This window comes from Felis catus, chromosome A1 (assembly GCF_018350175.1).
Source record: "Felis catus isolate Fca126 chromosome A1, F.catus_Fca126_mat1.0, whole genome shotgun sequence".
NCBI lineage: Eukaryota > Metazoa > Chordata > Mammalia > Carnivora > Felidae > Felis > Felis catus.
Genome location: NC_058368.1, coordinates 32,658,847 through 32,679,048, shown reverse-complemented (window position 1 = coordinate 32,679,048; position 20,202 = coordinate 32,658,847). Strand labels below are relative to the sequence as shown.

General features: G+C 33.6%; 1 pseudogene; it reads right to left on the bottom strand.

Annotated features, from left to right (window-relative positions):
* LOC101093574 overlaps positions 1 to 4,563 on the bottom strand; it is a 78,862-nt pseudogene extending 74,299 nt beyond the window's left edge.
* Between the last annotated feature and the right edge of the window lie 15,639 nt (positions 4,564 to 20,202).

Below are 20,202 nucleotides of genomic sequence, written 5' to 3'. Positions count from 1 at the left end.
AAGACTATCTTGTTTCCACTGGATATTCTTTCCTGTTTTGTCAAAGATGAGTTGACCATACAATTAGGGGTCCATTTCTGGGTTCTCTATTTTGTTCCATTGATCTATGTGTCTCTTGTTGTGCCAGCACCATACTGTCTTGATGATTACAGCTTTGTAATACAGCTTGAAGTTTGGAATTGTGATGCCTCCAGCTTCGGTCTTCTTTTTCAACATTACTTTGGCTATTTGGGATCTTTCCTGGTTACATATAAATTTTAGGATTGTTCTAGCTCTGTGAAGAATGCTGGTTTTATTTTGATAGTGATTGCATTGAATGTTTAGATTGCTTTGGGCAGTATGGACATTTTAACGATATTCTTCCAATTCATGAACATGGGATGTTTTTCCATTTCTTTGTGTCTTCTTCAATTTATTTTATAAGCTTTCTATAGTTTTCAGCATACAGTTCTTTTACCTCTTTGGTTTGTTTATCCCTAGGTATTTTATCATTTCCAGTGGCCATTTACATTCTTAAAGCACAAATTTGATCATGTCTATCACCAATTAGTTAAATCTCCTGGAAGTGAGACAAATAGCCAATAATACTTAATGATACTAAAAAACAATGTACGTAGAACACAATCTATCTGGTATAACAATCTATAAATAGATAGGTTTTGGAAAGAAAAAAAAGCAAGGAAAAAAATAGGAGGAGCAAATACCAAAGAAATAATGCAAAATAATTTCACAGAAACAAAAGATAAAATTCTATAGCTGAAAAGAGATCAATGAGTTCACAGAACACACACACACAAATGCACAAACAAAATTCAACATATGCACTGTGGCATTATAGAACACTAATAGAGCGATGATTATTAAAGCTTCTTGGAAGGAAAAATAAAAAATAAAAACAAACAAAATATCACCCAAATTACCTAAAACAAAACAGATTATAAATGATAATTAAATTGAAATTAGACTTCCCATCAGCAGCACCGATGCCAGAAAGCAGTTTAAAAAATAAACAAGACATTTAATATAGAATTATGAAATTCACTTAAATTACTGAATAATAATACGGGCAAAATAAAGACATTTTGCACATAAAAACAAGTCCTTAGAAAAAAAGTTTCACAATCTATTTCCTGGCACACTATGAATGATGTGCTTCATCAAAATTTGAATTTTCTTAATGGAACTAACTGAAGAAACAAAGGATCAAAACAGGAGAGCAGTGAAATGGTGTCCAACGAACACCTCTCTTGTTCTCCTAATAAGAGCTAAGATTAAATCAAAATGATGGAAGAAGTCCAGGAGGAAGGTTTCCAGAGGAAAAGAACATTCTAACATTTCACAATTCTAAGTAACTAATAATATTTTTAATATAGGAAAAAATAAAGAAAATTCAATCACAGTATTTAATTATTTCAAGTTTTATTTATTTATTTTGAGAGAGAGAGAGAGTGTGTGTGTATGAGTAGGGAAGGGGCACAGAGAGAGGGAAAGAGAGAGAAGCTGAAGCAGGCTCTGTACTGTCAGCGCAGAGCCTGATGCGGGGCTCAAACCATGAACCTGAGCCAAAACCGTGAGTTGGATGCTTATCTGATTGAACTACCCAGGAACCCTCAATCACAGTATTTGAATAACTTTGCACAAACTGTATTTACATTGATAATATTCATACCATTTTTTTATTTTCAAATTTGATTCAATATATAGGTTTAATACTATCAATAATTACAAGACAAAGAATGTTTTGTAGAATCTAACAGTCAGTCAATGTAAGATACACCATTATAGTATGGAATCCAAAGGTCAGTCATTTCTAAGATACACCATTATTTTATATTCCAGGGAAAAACACTAACAGTTAAAATATGATCCACAATCAATAGTAAAAGAGTATATATTGGAATTGATGAAAGAGTGAAAACTCTAACAATAGCTATCACTTATTAAAAACTTACTATGTGCTGGGGCGCCTAGTTGGCTCAGTCGGTTAAGCATCCGGCTTCAGCTCCAGTCACGATCTCACAGTTCATGAGTTTGAGCCCCATTTCAGGCTCTGTACTGCCAACTTAGAGCCTGGAGCCTGATTTGCATTCTGTGTCTTCCTCTCTCTCTGCTCCTCCCCCGCTCGTGCTCTGTCTCTCTCTCTTTCAAAAATAAATAAAAACATTAAAGAAAAAAAAACCTTACTGTGTGCCAATTTATTGTTTTTTCTAATGCACAAACTCATAGAATTTTAATAGCCACTCTATAATGTATGTTCTATTCTTATTGCTTTTTCATAAATGAGGGAAAAGAGGCAAAAAGAGGTAATCAAGAACCAAGATGACAGTTCTAGAAGGTTGTAAAGCAAATACTCTAACTAGACAACTGTATTGTAGATAAAACAAGACTAGGTGGTATTGCAGGTACAAGAAACAAATGTGAATGTATTCGTTAAATTTATGAAGGAAATAGTATAAGATACAAAGTTAATTACATATCTATCCTACAATATGTGTTGGGTGGATGTAGTAAAATGTGTTGAGATAAGATAAATTCTTATTTAATATAATAGATAATAAATATATAATGGCAAAGCATATTACTTAATGAAATTAATGTAATTAGAAACAAAAAGAAATTACCATAAAATAATTAAAGATATATTCCTCTGCAAAGCAGAGGTGAGATGTATGGAGTATTCTACTACTTTTCATTATAAAGCTATTTATTAAATCTTGTTTTTAATAATATTTGTGCATCAATTTCATAAAAACTAAAATATAGTAATTTAAAATGAAAATATAAATACACATCAATACACATAACAATTAAAATTCTTTGGTGGCTTCAATTTGCCATCCAAACTTAATAGAAGTACCTAGCCTTTTATCACCTGGTTCTTACAAATGTTCCCTCCTTATCATTTGTTGCCACTCACTTAAATTTCTAGTGAACAAATTGTTAAACAGACTGATGCAGCTTTGGTAGGAACTGGTTACACTAATGTCAGTTTCATCATTTTATTAAAGAGATTTCAACTCTTCTAAACCTCTTTGCTCCTTATATCTCCTTCCCATGGACACTTCTCACCTTAGGTATTTAAATTTGTTAAAACTATTTAATCTCATGTTGTTTCCTTGATTTGGTAGATTTTTATGTATCTCATTTCATTTTTCCTTTGGCTTTTGAACCCGCTCTCATTCCCAGTTTATGTTCTTTTCCCGAGGTTGCCTTCCATGGGTAAACATAACTTGTGCCATAACTTGTAATTGAGCCTGCAATGCTCTTTATAGCTCAATTGTAAGCCTATCATAAGCAGGACGAAATCAAAAGAAGTTGTTGTGCCAACTTCTGAGTTAATTTGTTGTTAAGGACTAGTGATGTCATTTACCCATAAAAAAGTTTTTAAAGTAAGGAAAACTTTTAAGAGGTAAAGTAGTATATTTCTATCTTACTCAGAAATACAACTGTATATTCATTTCAAATAAAAAGAATGCCATTGTCTTATTTAGAGGTTATCTGGAATTTTTATTATTCAAAATGCTTTTTTTTAAATACTGTTAAATATATTAACTGAGTTTTAAGTGTATCAAGTGAACACATTAATTCCAGTTTAATGAAACTGTATCTTATACTTCTTAAATAAACTTTATGGAAAATATTTCATCTTGCTCAACCAAGTACAATTTGAAAACTGTCAGCTGTTAAAGAACCCTAGTATCCAACATAAAAACAAATGAGGTACTTTTCTTGAAACCAAATACACTGGGGAAGGAGTCAACATGGCAAAGAAGTGGGGGGAGGGGGCAAAGATCCCTCTTTCCTCAAACACAATAGTATGGAAGCTAGAAGCCTTGGAATTCCAAGAATCTGGGCTACCAAGTGACTGAAACATCATCACCAGGAGTCCACGGGGGAACAGCTCGGCAGGCCATAAGTTCATGATTACAAATTGGGAGAGATAAAATGAGCATCATAGGCACGGAGGGAAGGTTTCTCCTTCTGTGGAGAGACAAAAGAAAGAAAAAGAGAGGCTGTGGAAGTGTAGGATTCTATTTGGACAAGAGAAAAACCTCTCTGGACCATGGACTAGGAAACAGAAAAATGGAGAGAGAGCCAGTGTCTAGTTTGCAAACAACCTTAGGAGTGATGATACAGGGTTGCAGGACTTCCTCCAGACTGGGAAGTGCCGCCCTATGCATAGGTCTGGGGAGGAGGGGAGCCAGGCCCAGGCTTGGTAGTGAGCTCAGAGGTGCACTGGGAGAGCAGTCCCCTCCCTTGAGTTCTGTTTGAAGAAGGTATATAGTGTCTCCAAGGACAAAAGACCCTGCAGGTGCCCACCAGCCAGAGGCCCTTTGTCAGCTGAGCAGAGTGGCACTGCCCTGGAACCAGGGCGTTTGGAGCAGGATCCTTTAAGACATCGGGGTTTGAATCCCAGCCAAGCACTTGGCAGTTGCAGCGGGCTGTGGAGCGGTACAAACTGGCCTGCTTGCACCCTTGAGGCACTGTGAGGATGGCCTGAACAGAGTGGTTTGGGACACCCAGTCTGGGAAGGAGTGACAGGGGTGTCACGATTTCTCTCATCATCACCAACCCAGTGGGGCTACAGGGAATAGGACAGTGGGCTCCCAATGAAGGTAGGAACTGCTTACACCAAACCCCACCCTGTATGTGTCTGGTAACTGCCTATCTACCAGAGCGAGCTTGATTCACCAAACAAGAGGGTCCCTCCTCCAGAACAGGACAGTGACCAGTTCCAAGGCACCATCAGATATAGGTCCATCGGTTTTGCATTTTCTGATGGGTTCTTGGTCAATTACTGTTATATTATTTCTTTTCTTCCTCTTATATCTTCCCTTCTCTATTCTGGTTATTGGTTTGTTTAAGCAGACATTTTTAATCTATTATTTTTATACTTCTTCTGTATCTCTTTCTTCTTTATTTCCCTCTTTCTCTCTCTCTCTCTCTCTCTCTGGATTAGCCTTATAGCTTCTCTGATTCTCTGCCTGATCAATTTTTTTCTTTTTATTTTCTTTTTCCGTGCCCCTATCATTTCTCTTTTTGTATGGGATAAGCCTTCTTCTACCACTACCCCCTTTTAAAGTTTTCAATGAAGAAATCAAAGCATACCTAATAGAAGGTCCAAACCACCACTCTAAGTAGGGAGATAAAGCAACCAGCAGAGAGCATTCAGCACACTCCAAAAACACCTGAAGTGCCAGGCCCTAGACAGTGTATGACCCCTCTTTAATATAATAGTGCTCCCAGGTGCAGGATATATAACAAGCTATTAAAACACGTAAAGGACAGAAAACTAGCCAAAATGATGAAATGGAAGAATTCTCCTCAAATGAAATTCCAGGAAGAAATGACAGCTAGCAAATTGCTCAAAACATATATAAACAATATATCTGATCAAGAATTTAGAAGAATAGTCATAAAATTAATACCTGGACTTGAAAAAAGCATAGAAGACAGCAGAGAATCTACTGCTGTAGAGATCAAGGAACTAATAGTCACAACAAATTAAGAAATGTTGTAAATGAGATGCAAAATAAACTAGATGCAGTGACAGCAAGGATGCAGGAAGCACAGGGGAGAATAAGTAAAACAGAAGATAAAATTTTGGAAAATGATGAAGCTGAGAAAAAGAGAAAGAAAATACTAGAAGACAAGGGGAGAATTAGACAACTAAGTTATTCATGAAATGCAAGCATATCTGTACCATAAGAGTTCCAGAAGAAGAAGAAGAGAAAGAGAGAAAGGGGCATAAGGCTTATTTAAACAAATTATAACTGAGAACTTCCCTAATCCAAGGAAGGAAGCAGACATCCAAATCCAGCAGACACAGAAAAATCCCTTCAGAATCAACAAAATAGATCTTCACCACAACATATTACAGTGAAACTAGCAAAATACAGAGATAAAGAAAGAATTCTGAAAGCAGCTAAGGACAAACGGGCCCTAACCTACAAAAGTAGACACATTAGGGTAGTAGCAGACCTGTCCCCTGAAACTTGGCAGGCCAGAAGGAAGTGGCAGGAAATATTCAATGTGCTGAATAGGAAAAATATACAGCCAAGAATCCTTTATCCAGCAAGGCTGTCATTCAGAATAGGAGACATAAAGGCTTTCCCACACAAACAAAAACTGAAGGAGTTCATGACCACTAAACCAGCCCTGCAGGAGATCCTAAGGGGGACTCTGTGAGTGGAACACGGCAAAGACTACAAAGGACTAGAGACATCAGCACAAGCATAAAACCAACAGATAACACAATGACACTGAATCCATATCTTTCAATAATTACTCTGAATTTGAATGGATTAAATTCTCTCAAGAAAGTTGGGATAGAAGGAACATACCTTAACATCATAAAAGCCATATATGAAAGGCCCACAGCTAACATCATCTTCAATGGGGAAAAACTTAGAGATTTCCACCTCAGATCAAGAACACAACAGGGATGTATATTGTTTAATATAGTGTTGGAAGTCCTAACCTCAGTAATCAGAAAACAAAGTGAAATAAAAGGCATCCAAATTAGCAAAGAATAAATCAAACTTTCACTTTTCACAGATGACAAGATACTCTACATGGAAAATCCGAAAAACTCCACCAAAAAGCTGCTAGAACTGATACATGAATTCAGCAAAGTCTCAAGATATAAATTCAGTGTACAGAAATCAGCTGCATTTCTATGCACCAATAATGAAGCAACAGAAAGAAAGCAAGAAATTGATCCCATTTACAATTGCACCAAGAACCATAAAATACCTAGGAATAAATGTAGCCAAAGATGTAAAAGATCTATAGGCTGAAAACTATAGAAAACTTATGAAAGAAATTGAAGACACAAAGAAATGGAAAAATATTACATGCTCATGAATCAGAAGAACAAACATTGTTAAAATGTCAGTACTACCCAAAGTCTTCTGCCCATTCAATGCACTCCCAATCAATATTGCACCAACATTCTTCTCAGAGCTAGAACAAACAATCCTAAAATCTGTATGTAGCCACAAAAGACCCCGAATAGCCAAAGTAAAGTTGAAAAAGAAAAACAAAGCCAGAGGCATCACAATTCCAGACTTCAAGCTATACTACAAAGCTATAATCATCAAGACAGTATGATAGTGGCACAAAAACAGACACATAGACCAACAGAATAGAATACAGAATCCAGAATTGGACCCACAAATGTATGGCCAACTAATCTTTGACAAAGCAGTAAAGAATATCCAATGGAAAAAAGACCATCTCTTCAGCAAAAGGTGTTGGGAAAACTGGACAGTGACATACAGAAAAATGAACCTGGATCACTTTTTTACATCATACACAAAAATAAATTATAAATGGATGAAATACCTAAATTTAAGACAGGAAGTCATCAAATTCCTAAAGGAGAAAACAAGCAACAACCTCTTTGACCTCAGTCGCAGCAACTTCTTGCTTGACACATCTCCGAAGGCAAGGGAAATACAAGCAAAAATGAACTACTGGAATCTCATAAAGATAAAAAGCTTCTGCACAGTGAAGGAAACAATCAACAAAAAGCAACGGACAAAAAGGGAGAAAATATTTGCAAATGACATATCCACTAAAGGGTTAGTATCCAAAATCTATAAAGAACTTACCAAACTCAATGCCCAAAAAACAAATAATCCAGGGAAGAAATGAGCAGAAGACATAAATAGATACTTTTCCAAAGAAGACCTCCAGATGGCCAATAGACACAGAAGAAGATGCTCAACATTGCTCATCATCAGGGAAATACAAATCTAAACCACATTGAGATACTACCTCACACTGGTCAGGGTGCCTAAAATCAACAACTCAGGAAACAACAAATGTTGGCAAGGATGTGGAGAAAGGGGAACCCTTTTGCACTGTTGGTGGGAATGAAAAGTGATGCAGGCACTCTGGAAAACAGTATGGAGGTTCCTCAAAAAATTAGAAATAGAGTTACCCTACAATCCAGCAATAGGACTACTAGGAATTTATCCAAAAGATACAGGAGTGCTGATTCATAGGGGTACATGTACCCCAATGTTTATAACAGCATTATCAACAATAGCCAAATTATGAAAAGAACCCAAATGTTCATCAGCTGATGAATGGATAAAGAAGATGTGGTTTATACATACAACAGAATACTACTTATCAATGAGAAAGAATGAAATCTTAACATTTGCAACAACGTGGGTAGAACTGGAGGGTACTATTCTAAGTGAACTAAGTCAGAGAAAGATAGATATCATATGTTTTCACTCATATGTGGAATTTGACTTAACAGAGTACCATGGGGAAATGGAAGGCGAAAATAGTTTCAAACAGAGAGGGAGGCAAACCACAAGACACTCTTAAACACTGAGAACAAACTGAGGTTTGATGGGGGGCAAGGGGGAATGGGTGATGGGCATTGATGGGGCGGGTGGGGGGAATGGGTGATAGGCATTGAGGAAGACACTTGTTGGGATGAGCACTGGGTGTTGTATGTAAGCAATGAATCATGGAAATCTACTCCTGAAGCCAAGAGCACACTGTATACATTGTATGTTAGCTGACTTGACAATAAATTATATTTTAAAAAAAAGAAACCTAATACACTATGAGTGGTCATCACTCTTTATATCCTTTACCCACTGATTTATGTACATTGGAGCTAGATACTCCTGAATCTGCTCTGTAATAAGCATTTTAAACAGGGAATCAAACATGACAATACAAGTTAAGGGCATAAATAAGTAGCAAATATTGCCATATCTCCTGGGGAAATATTAATTTGTATCAAGTTGATATTAAGTATAAAAGAAAAAATAAGCAGAAAGAAAATAGAAAATGCTCTTTCACTTTAAGGAAAATGCATTGCATTGTAAGGTACCTAAGAGTAGGTATCTTCTTGTTATTTTATTTCATGTGGTCTAAATAGCTCTATTTTGGCTCCAGTGGGCAACAGAAAAATATATATAAATTGTTTATTGTGCTCTCAGCTCAGGAAAAAATAGGACTTGTGGGTTCTAAATAACAATTGGGTTTCACTTTTTATTTGTGTATTATGAAGGACAATATGGTTTCTTTCTAAGAAAAGGAAGTTTTACTAACTTAGTAAAAGGTTACTACAACTCTCCATAAATCATCAAGGATGTAAAAACATCAAGAGATATAAAATATCTAAGTGAAAATTAAGGAATTGAGACTTATGACGTAGTTATTATTTATTAGCAGAACTTAACCCATGCCTTGAACCATTTCCAATAAGTACGTAAGATTGTTATTCAGTCTGACATTTTTTATAACACCAACTTCAAACTCTGACACCATAATAAATGTTGTAGTTGCAGTGCTTTCCTGCTTTATAAAGTCTATAATTTATAGTGTTTACAGTCTATAGGTTATAGTTTTTTATGGAAACATGTTTTGGAAATTAATATAAAGTAACATGATGGAACCCATATTTTCAAATAACAAGATTACTGAAATTTCTAATATCCATGAATTCCATCGATGGTTGTGTTATCTGGATTGGCTATAAATGCCTACATCACACAGGGTCTTTCTAAGACTCTTCATGTTTTTTTTAATAACGAATGGTGTTGCCCACTAATATGATGAGGTATTTATCTCTCATTCTTCATATGCAATTGAATATATTGCCAGTTGATGGTATGAAGTTACTTGTGAATTGTTTTACTTTTTATCATTATTTCCTAATAATAATTCCATATAAAATAATATATACAACAGTATGTATTAGGAAGAAATATATGAGTGAAAAGTTTGTGTTTAGGATTAGATATGATAATAATTCTGTAAATGACTTCATAAAACTCCTGGACTTCTCCAGGATTCAATTTTATAATGAGCTTTAAGGGATCTTTCATATCTGAAGGTAAAATACGGCTGTAATAAAACAAATACTTTTAAAATTTTTGCTGAAGTAAACTTCGTTTGGAAATTGATTTCAAACCTTTCAGAAAAGGCACAATTTAAAACTCATTTTAAAAATAGAAAAATTTGGCCTAAATCAAATTACAAATGTATTCTAAAAAATTAATTTCACTCGTAATTGATGTGCATGAATAATATATCACTAGGAAAATTTGTTGAATCAAATATCAGTAGTTTTTAGGGATTCTATAACAAAATAGCCTGCGATTTTGGATTTTCCCTTTTAACCTGATAAGTTATATAAACTGTATATCTTATATTTTATAAATTATCACTTAATAATTATGACAGTTTTGATGAACCAATAAATACATAACTATTATAATTCCTGTTTAGTGAGTATCTTCTCAGTGGTATAAATTAACCTTCTCATTAATTAATGAAGTTTACGACATGATGGCTTTACATGACCCTTGAAATTTAAAATCAACTTTTTCTTTTTATTTCTTTTTCGAGTATAGTTGACACACAATGTTACACTGGTGTCAAGTGTACAAAATAGTGGTTCAACAATTTGTTACCTTATGCTATGGTCACCACAATTGTAGTTACCATCTGTCACTGAACAAAGCTATTACAATACCGTTGACTAGATTCCCTATGCTGCACCTTCTATTCCTGTGACTTATTCATTCCACAGCTGGAATTAACTAAATTCCATAACTAGAATAATAGTCTGTACCTCCCACGCCCCTTGATCCATTTTGCCCATCCTCCCATCTGCCTCCCTTCTAGCAATGATCAGTTTGTTCTCTGTATGTATAGGTCTGATTCCGTTTTTTGATTGTTTATTCATTTGTTTTGTTTTTTAGTTTCTACATAGAAGGAAAGCATACAGTATTTGTCTTTTTCTGTCTGACTTATTTCACTTAGCCTAATACCCTCTACGTACATTCATGTTGTCACAAATACCAATGGAATATTACTCAACCATAAAATCAGTTTTTTTCTATGATATGAAAACATTCTTTATCCCTTAGTATATTGGAAGCTAAACTCATATTCTAGGCCTTTAGCTTCTGAAAATGTTTTGGTTTTTGTTTGTTTGTTTGTTTGTTTGTTTGTTTGTTTTTTCAGAATCTAAGTAAACCTTTACTTAAATTGGAACCACAGATTAAATTTCTATGTCAACATTCACTGGATATTATGGGGAACATAGTAACCATGTGTGGATGTGCAGACACTCTAACAGGCTCACACTGAAGATTTCAGAGATTTTTCCCTTTGATCACATCATACCCTTTCCCATATAATTAGAAGCAGCCCATGATACAGTCATTTTCCAGATTTATCATATAGGACTGGAATAAAAATTTAAAAAACAGTAGCTATAGAGAAACACACACAGGGCTAGAGGAACATAAAACAATGTGTGTGGTCCAGTTCACCAGCATAATGAGGAAAAAAGATTGGAAAATGAGTGATTTGAGTTGTATAGCCTTAAGAAGAGTTCCAGAATGTTTTCAAAAACAATGAAATAGTAAATAGCAGAGAATTTGTGGAGTGTTTCCCTAATTTACTAATCCTTACCTTTTGATGGAAGATAAATGCTTTTCATATGTCAGTGCTACTAAAATTAGTTTATAAAATAAGCTTTTATAATCAAAATTATAATAAGATTATGGTAGACAGCCTTTATGATGGCCCTTCAAAGCTCCCCAAGTCTCAATTTTTGCGCATGTTTACAATCCACTCTCCTTGAATATGGGCTGGACTTATTGACACACTTTTAAGTGGTAGAATATGATAGAAGTGATCTCATATTGTATGCTCCTTCCAATGTTAGGTTACAATAAACTGTGGCTTCCACCTTGCACATACTCTCTAGCTCTATCTGGGTCACTCATCCTGGCAGAAGCCAGTTGCCATTTTTTAAAGAAGCCGTGTGGAGACTTGTGTGACAAAATACTGTGAGCTGCAGTAAAAAACCATATAAATGATCTTGGAAAAGGATTCTCATCCTCACAGTAGAGGTTTCAGAAGAGCCACAGCCCAAGCTGACAAGAGTCCTCAAGCCAGAAGCTATCAGATAAGGTAAACCAGATAATTAAGTGTGAGAAAATAAATGTGTATTGTTTTGATGTAATGTTTTGATGAAGCTAAGTTTTAGAGGCAATTTATTACAAAAAGCCACTATGTATTGTCAGAAAGTCACTGTTACTTGCGTTTATGTAGAATATGCTTCTTGCAGGAAATCAAATTTACTCATCTAAAGTGATAATGTATGCAGCAGTATAATTATAAACTCAATATACTAAGACATCACTGATTTTATATATATGTATGCATTGATATTATATATATTACATATTATATATACATTTATAATTTATAGAAATATTATATACTATATATATATAATACAAATCAATTTCACTCTTTATCCCCTCACATACATATCCATCATGTGTCTTTGAGGGATATATTCATCTTAGTTTTTCAGAGGACCCTGCTGATAGAGCATGTACCATGTTGAAATTACATTTTACCATGTCTGAGATAAAAAAAAAGTTCTAATAAATTTCAAGAAAACCCTGTATTTTATATCTAAAACTTTAATTATTATTTACTTAGGCAATGAAAAATTTTTACTAAAAGCTTATTAAAATAAATATATTTGTATAGGTATATAAAATTAACAATAAATTTTGTTTCTGCATAAAGAGTGGTAAAGTTAGAAAGTATATATTTGGATTATCAGATAGGGGTGACTGAGTGCTAATTATCTGATCATCCATAAGTAAGTCAAGTAAACTTTCTGGTCTCATTTCATTCATTTTTTTAAACAGTGATTTAAAAACTTTAAATTGTTATTGGGAAGACAAAATGAGATAATATTCCATCGGTTTACATAATTTGTTTTATTTTTGCTCAAAACGTTGAGTCTGTCTTGTTTTAATCACATTTACTTTTAAATTTTTTAGATATATTTGCAGACAAGAGCATGAATTTATTTACTTTACCCAGTATTATAACCCCATGCCAATGTACTGTTTGTATGTAGTCCCTCTTTAAAAAAGTGTTTTTTTGTTGTTGTTGAATCAATTAATGTCTAAGTAGGTAACATGAAATATGAAATTTGTAAACGGTTTATTTACATTTTAAAGAAGGAATTTTTTTTCCTTCTACCCATCTAGGTTCTGTGGATGGTCTAAGAATAAAAATTACATAAGACAGATTAACAGGAGAAAATAAAATTTAATTACATACATACAGGAGCCCCATAGGTCATGAGTCTCAAAGGTAAGTTGGGCAGTTGATGCTTATAAGCCATTCTGAGCTAAGGAATGGAGGTGCCTAGGGCTTCAAAGAGGAGAAGGATAATGTTCTTAGGAAGATAAGAAAGGAAAATGTTTGGTAATTAGATGTTTCCCCTGTCATGCAGATATGTCTTTCTAGATACAAAATTTATCTCTGCAAATAGCTTTTTTTTTCCGGAAGAAGCTTCCTGTCTAAATTCTTTATGCCAATTAAGGGAGAAGTAAAAGCTTTTCCAGAGTCTGCTGACTGCCCTCAGCTCAAAATACTCCACATGCCAAAGTGGCATATTTTGGGGAGGTTCGTTCTGAACACCTCTATGTAAATCACATATGTATGAACATTATGCCACCCCATTGCAATAATTTAGTGGTGAGTTAACTACACTTTTGGAATTTGAATATTTTATCACAAAATCGTGGAATTACAGAACTGAAAATGATTTAGAGAAATATGTAGCACAGCTACTGATGGGATCAAATTGTCTGAAAATCCATTAGTAGGGCCAAAATTATAAGCCAGGCTTTCTGGCTTTAATATTTGTGGTCCAACCAATAAAACTCAATATATATAATCAATACACCAACTCAATACTGCTGTTATTAAATACTAATTCCTGAGCACCTAACTATATAAAGCAAATATTAACAGACATAAAGGGAAAAACTGACAGTAATACAATGACAGTTGATGACTTTAATACCATACTAACATCAATGAATCATCCAGATAGAAAAGCAATAAGGAAACATTGCCCTGAAATGACACATTAGACCAAATGGACTTAACAGATTTATGAACATGTCATCCCCAAACTGAAAAATATACATTCTTTTTGAAGGCACATGAAATATTCTCCAAGACTGATCATATTTTAGACCAAAGAAAGTCTCAATAAATTCAAGAAAGTTGAAATAATATCAAGCATCTTTTCCAACCATAATGGTATGAAATTAGAAATCAGTTACAAGAATAAAACTGGAAGACCACAACATGTGGAGACTAAAAAAAACATGTTACTAAACAACCAATGGGTCAACAAAGAAATCAAAGAGGAAATCAAAAAATACCTTGAGACCAAAGCAAAATACAACTTTTAAAATCTATTGGATGCAGCAAAAGCAGTTTTAAGAGGGAAGTTCATAACAATAGAGACTTACTTCAAGAAACAAAAACAATCTCAAATAAACAATCTACCTTTACATCTAAAGGAAATAGAAAAAGAACAAACAAATCTCAAAGTTAGTAGGAGAAAGGAAACAATTACATAGTGGAAATAAACAGACACTAAAAACAATAAACACACACAAAAATTAGAAGAGATCAATGAAACTAAAAGCTGGTTCTTGAAAAAATAAACAAAATTGATAAATCTCTAGCTGCACTCATCAACAAAAAAGAGAGAGAAAGAGAGAGAGAGAAGGCCCAAATAAATAAAATCAGAAATGAAAGAATTATGCCACTGTAATACAAAGGATCATAACAGTCTACTTTGCATAATTATAGCCCAAAAAATTGACAAACCCTGGGAGAAATAAATTCCTAGAAACACACAACCTTACAAGACTTAATCAAGAAGAAGTAGAAAGTCATTGGTTAAAAATTGGTTAAAAATTCCCCAAAATTAAAAGTCCAGGATGAGACAGCTTCCCTAGTGAATTTTACCAAACATTTTAAAAGAGTTAATACCTATATTTCTAAAATTGTTCCAAAAAAATGAAAGAGAAAGGAATGATTGCAAACTCATTTTATGAGACCAGCATTACCCTGACATCAAAATCAGACAAAAAAAAAAAAAAAAAAAAATACCAAAAGAAAAAAGAAGAAAATTACAGGCCAATATCTTTGATGAATAGAAATGCAAAATCTCTCAACAAAACATTAGCAAACCTAATTCAATAAGAGATTAAAAGGATCATATACCATGAATAAGTGAGATTTTTTTCCAGGGATGCAAGAATATTTCAACATCCATAAATCAATTAATGTGATACATCACATTAACAAAACAAAGGATAATATTCATATGATCATCTCAATATATGCAGAAAAAGCATTTGACCAAATTCAATATGTATTTATGATAAAAATTCTCAACAATGTGAGGACAGAAGTAATGTACCTCAACATAATAAATGTATGGCAAAACCACAAGCATAATCATAATTAGCATTATACATAATCAATGGTGACAAGTTGAAAGCTTTTCTTCTAAGACCAGGAAAAAGGTAAGAATGCCAACTCTCACTACTTTTATTCAACAGCATATTAGAAATCTTAGCTAGGGGCACCTGGGTGGCTCAGTCAGTTAAACATCCAACTTTGACTCACATCATGATCTCATGGTTTATGAGTTAGAGCCCCATGTCGGGCTCTGTGCTGACAGCTCAGAGCCTGGAATCTGCTTCAGATTTTGTGTCTCCCTCTCCCTCTGCTCCTCACCAGCTCATACTCTGTCTCTCTCTCTCTTAAAAATAAACACTAAAAAATATTAAAAAAAAGAAATCTTAGCTAGAGCAATTAGGCAGCAAAAAGAGGTAAGAGACATCTACATTGGAAGTAAATCTGTCACCATTTGCAGGTAACACTGTATACAGGAAGTCCAAAGGATTTCACCAAGACACTAAGAATTAATAAACGAGTTCAGTAAGTCACAAAATACAAAATTAACATAAAGAAATTGGTCGCATTTCTATAAACTAATGACAAGCTTTCATAAAGAGAAATTAAGAAAAAATCCCACTTATAACTGCATCAAAAAGAATGAAATACCTAGGAATAAACTTAACCAAGGAGGTAAAGACTTTCTCTGAAAACCAGAAGACACACATGAAAGAAATTAAAGATGACACAAATAAATGCAAAGATACACTGCTCTTGTGTACTGGAAGAATTCACATTGTTAAAATGTCCATACTACACAAAGCAATCTACAGATTCGATGCAATCCCCATCAAAATAACAATAACATTTTTCACAGAACTAGAATAAATGATTCTAAAATTTGTATGGAATGACAAAGACCCCAAATAGCCAAAGCAATCTTGAGAAAGAAGAACAAACCTGGATGTATCATGCTCCCTGATTTCAAACTACACTACAAAGCTATAGTAATCCAAACACTATGGTACTGGCATAAAATCAAATACACAGATCAATGGAGTATAATGGAAAGCCTAGAAATCAACCCACACGTATTTGGTCAATTAATGTATGACAAAGGAGGCAAGAACAAAAAATGGGAAAAAGACAGTCTTTTCAATAAATGGTTAATGAAAAACTTAAGAGCTACACTCAAAAGAATAAAACTGTACCACTATCCTATACTATATATATAAAAAAAATTCAAAATGGAGTAAAGACTTGAATGTAAGACCTGTAGAAGAAAACATAGGCAGTAGGCTTTTTCATATCAATCTTAGCAAAAATTTTTAGAGCAGTTTCCTCAGGCACAGGAAACAAAAGCTAAAATTTTAAAAATGGTATTACATCAAACTAAAAAGGTTTTGTACAGTGAAGGAAATCATTAAAAATAAACATAAAGGCATCCTACTTAATGGGAGAAGATATTTGCAAATCGTATATCCAATAAAAGGTTAACATCTAAAATAAAGAACTTACACAATTTAATATCAAAAAACCGAACAACCTGAGTAAAAAATGGGAAGAGGACTTCAATAGACATTTTTTTCTGAAAAAAAGACATCTAAATGGCCAATAGGCACGCGCAAAAATGCTCAACATCAGGTAAATGCAAATGAAAACCACAATGAGATACCACCTCACACCTGCCAGATTGGCTTTTATCAAAAAGACAGAAAAGAACAAGTGTTGGAAGTATATGGAAAAATGGGAACCCTCATATGCTGTTGGTGGGAATAAAAACTGATGTAGGTGTTATGGAAAACAGTACAGCATTCCTCAAAAAATCAAAACAGAACTACCATACGATCCAGCAATTTCACTTCTGAGCATTTACCCAAAGATAACAAAACACCAATTCAAAAAAAAGTATATGTACCCCTATGTTTACTGCAGCATTATTTACAATAGCCAAGATACGAAAGCAACCTAAATTTCTATCAACAGAAAATTGTACAGAGAAGATGTGGTGTGCATGCATTCATGTGTGTGTGTGTGTGTGTGTGTGTGTGTGTGTGTGTACAACCAAAACTATATTACTCAGTCATAAAATAAGAATGAAATCTTACCATTTGTGTTGACATGGATATACTTAGAGGGTATCATGCTAAGCGAAATAAGTCAGATAAAGACAAACATTGTATGATTTCATTTATATGTGGAATATTAAAAATAAAGCAAATGAACAAACAAAACAGAAACAAACTCATAAACACAACAAACAAAATATTGATTATCAAAGGAAAGAGGAGTTGCATGGGCAAGTGAAATAGGTAAATGGGATTAAGAGGTAATAACATCCAGTTACAAAATAAATAAGTCATGGGGATGTAATATACAGCTCAGGGAGAACAACTAGACTTATTTTGGAAATAAGATATAAAAATATCAAATCATTATGATATATACCTGAAAAAGATAGGATATTGTATGTCAATTATACTTTAATATATAGCTCTTACCATCATATACTCTTTGGCTTTGGTATTGATAATTTCTCTGAAATTCTGGATCATGCACAAAAGGGTAGAAGAAAAACAGTATTTTCCAAAATATCTTAAATGTGATACTGCTTTAATAACAGGCTACTTTTTATGCTACTATGTTTTTGCATTTCTTTCCCTTTGAGAAAGGAAAAGTTTCCATTTCTTTTTTCCCTATAAGCCTATATCACAAGAAGAATGTGTAATCCTTAATGGGAAGAGAAATAAAGTATTTTAAATCTCTCTACAATTATACTCTAAGACAGAAAGGTCTTTCTGTCTTTGGTGGATTATTGGCAGTTGATGAAGTATAGCATCAGTAATTAACAATATACAATGCCACAGTCATATAAATGTTTTGTGCTCTTGATACCTTATATACTATTTCAAATTCTGTACTTATCTCTTCCATCATGACCCAAATTAAATTGAAAACAATGATGATGACAACAACAAATAACAAAATTAAACTAAATTAGATACATTCTGCATAATATCGTTGGGAAAGAAGATTTTCTATATAAGCAATTTAAAAATTTCTTTAACTGTATCTTTCATCTAATAAAACTCAAGCTCATTTTCATATACTGAAGGAACTCTTATTATCTTACCCAAGAAAATTTATTGTTTTCTTTCTCCCCACCTCAAACTGACAAGTGGCACTATTATAATTCCAGAAATTTTTATTCCAAATGCAGAATGTGGGTATTCCTTGACTTATCAATCTTTCACACAAAGAATTTTAATATTAATGTATTGATTAGAAAACTAACATTTTGTGCACTAGCTTGGTAGATAAAACTGTAGGGGAGAAAAAATTCTTCCTCTCCCATTCTAGATTCTTGGTTGAGTCCTCTTTCCCCACTCCCCCATAGTAAAAAGACATTAACAGGGGAAAAACAAATATGAAATTAATAACATGTATACTTCTTGTATATATGGGAAATAACCAGGAAAACTGAGTTATTCCCCAAAATGCCCCAAGCCACCACCTTAAATACTATCTCTAGCTAAAGACAAAAGAAGATGCTGTGGGGGTGGGAAGGCAGTTATGGGAGGTTATCAGGCAAAACACAGTAAACTAGGGTATGGTTGTTATGCATATGTAAGTAGCTACTTTCTCCATTGATAAGGGTTTCTAGAAATTTGGCCAGAGTGCAAATTTCCTGGTATAGAAAGACAGATACCCTAACAATTAAGATTTCCTTCATAAATGTAATTGTCTCTTAACAAAGGGTAACTTGTACTAGGTTTGCAGAGCTTTTCTTATGTCTGCTATTTCTTAAAAATAACCAGCTCAAAATAATCCTTATGCCAAAGTGGCATATTTTTTGGAGGGTGCTATATTTTGTTCTCCTTTACTACAAACTAGTGACAAAACATGTGTTTTGACATTTTTGGTAGATTAGTGATCTGCAAAATTCTTTGTGTATTTTAATGCATTTTGTTCTTCAATTCTTATCAAGTAGTTGAAACAGATTTTAAAACATTAAGCAGTAATGATACAAATATTAGAGTAAACCCACAAACTAAAAAAATTCCATCAAAGATATAAATCATTAGCTTTAGCAACTTTAGTTATCTTCTACCTTTAATGTGTCATTTCTTTTAAGCTAGTCTGCTGTGTGTCTTAAAGTACAGAAAAAAAAAAAAGACAAAGCTAAACCAAAAACATACAATATTCCCAAATATTATAGAAGTGACAGTGAAATTCCCTCTGAGAACAGAACAAGTTGGAGTTTGGTTGCCACCCCAACCAAACTTAGGAAAAGTTATTGTTTGGCTCATTTCTCTTTCATTTGTGTTTTAGTGTTTTAGAAATGCATTATGCAGGAAAAGTAGAAGATCACTGGTAATCTAATCACAAAGGTTATAGCAACCTCCTAGAACTCAAAGGAACTGCCTGCAGGCAGCCTTCTCTTTAGATAAGGGAAAATGCAGGATACAAAAAAAAAGGTATTCTCCATTATAAAGGCTTTTAACAAAGAGTACAAAGAAAAGAGAAAGGCCTATTAGGCTTTAGATGTAGAAATGTTGCCTGGGAGAATTATTCATCTTAAAGGATGCTGGCAAAGAGAAAGAGGAGAAAAGGATCAGAAAAGTAGGTTTGAACCCAGAAATTATCACTCTCTATGACAGTAGTTCATGCTGATCCTGATTATTTTAAGCCTTTGCCAACAAATATTGAAAAGTATATAAAATTAAACTTGAAAACTGTCAATCTGGGATACAATAGCAAAACTAACAACATATTATAATTGTTATTTACTGTAAATGTAAATTTATTTCACTGAAAGTAGTAATTGTTTTTAAAATTCCAAAAAAGTTGATTTTATATACTTTAATTTTACTAAATGTTAAATAAAAGCTTTAGTGAATTTTGATCAAT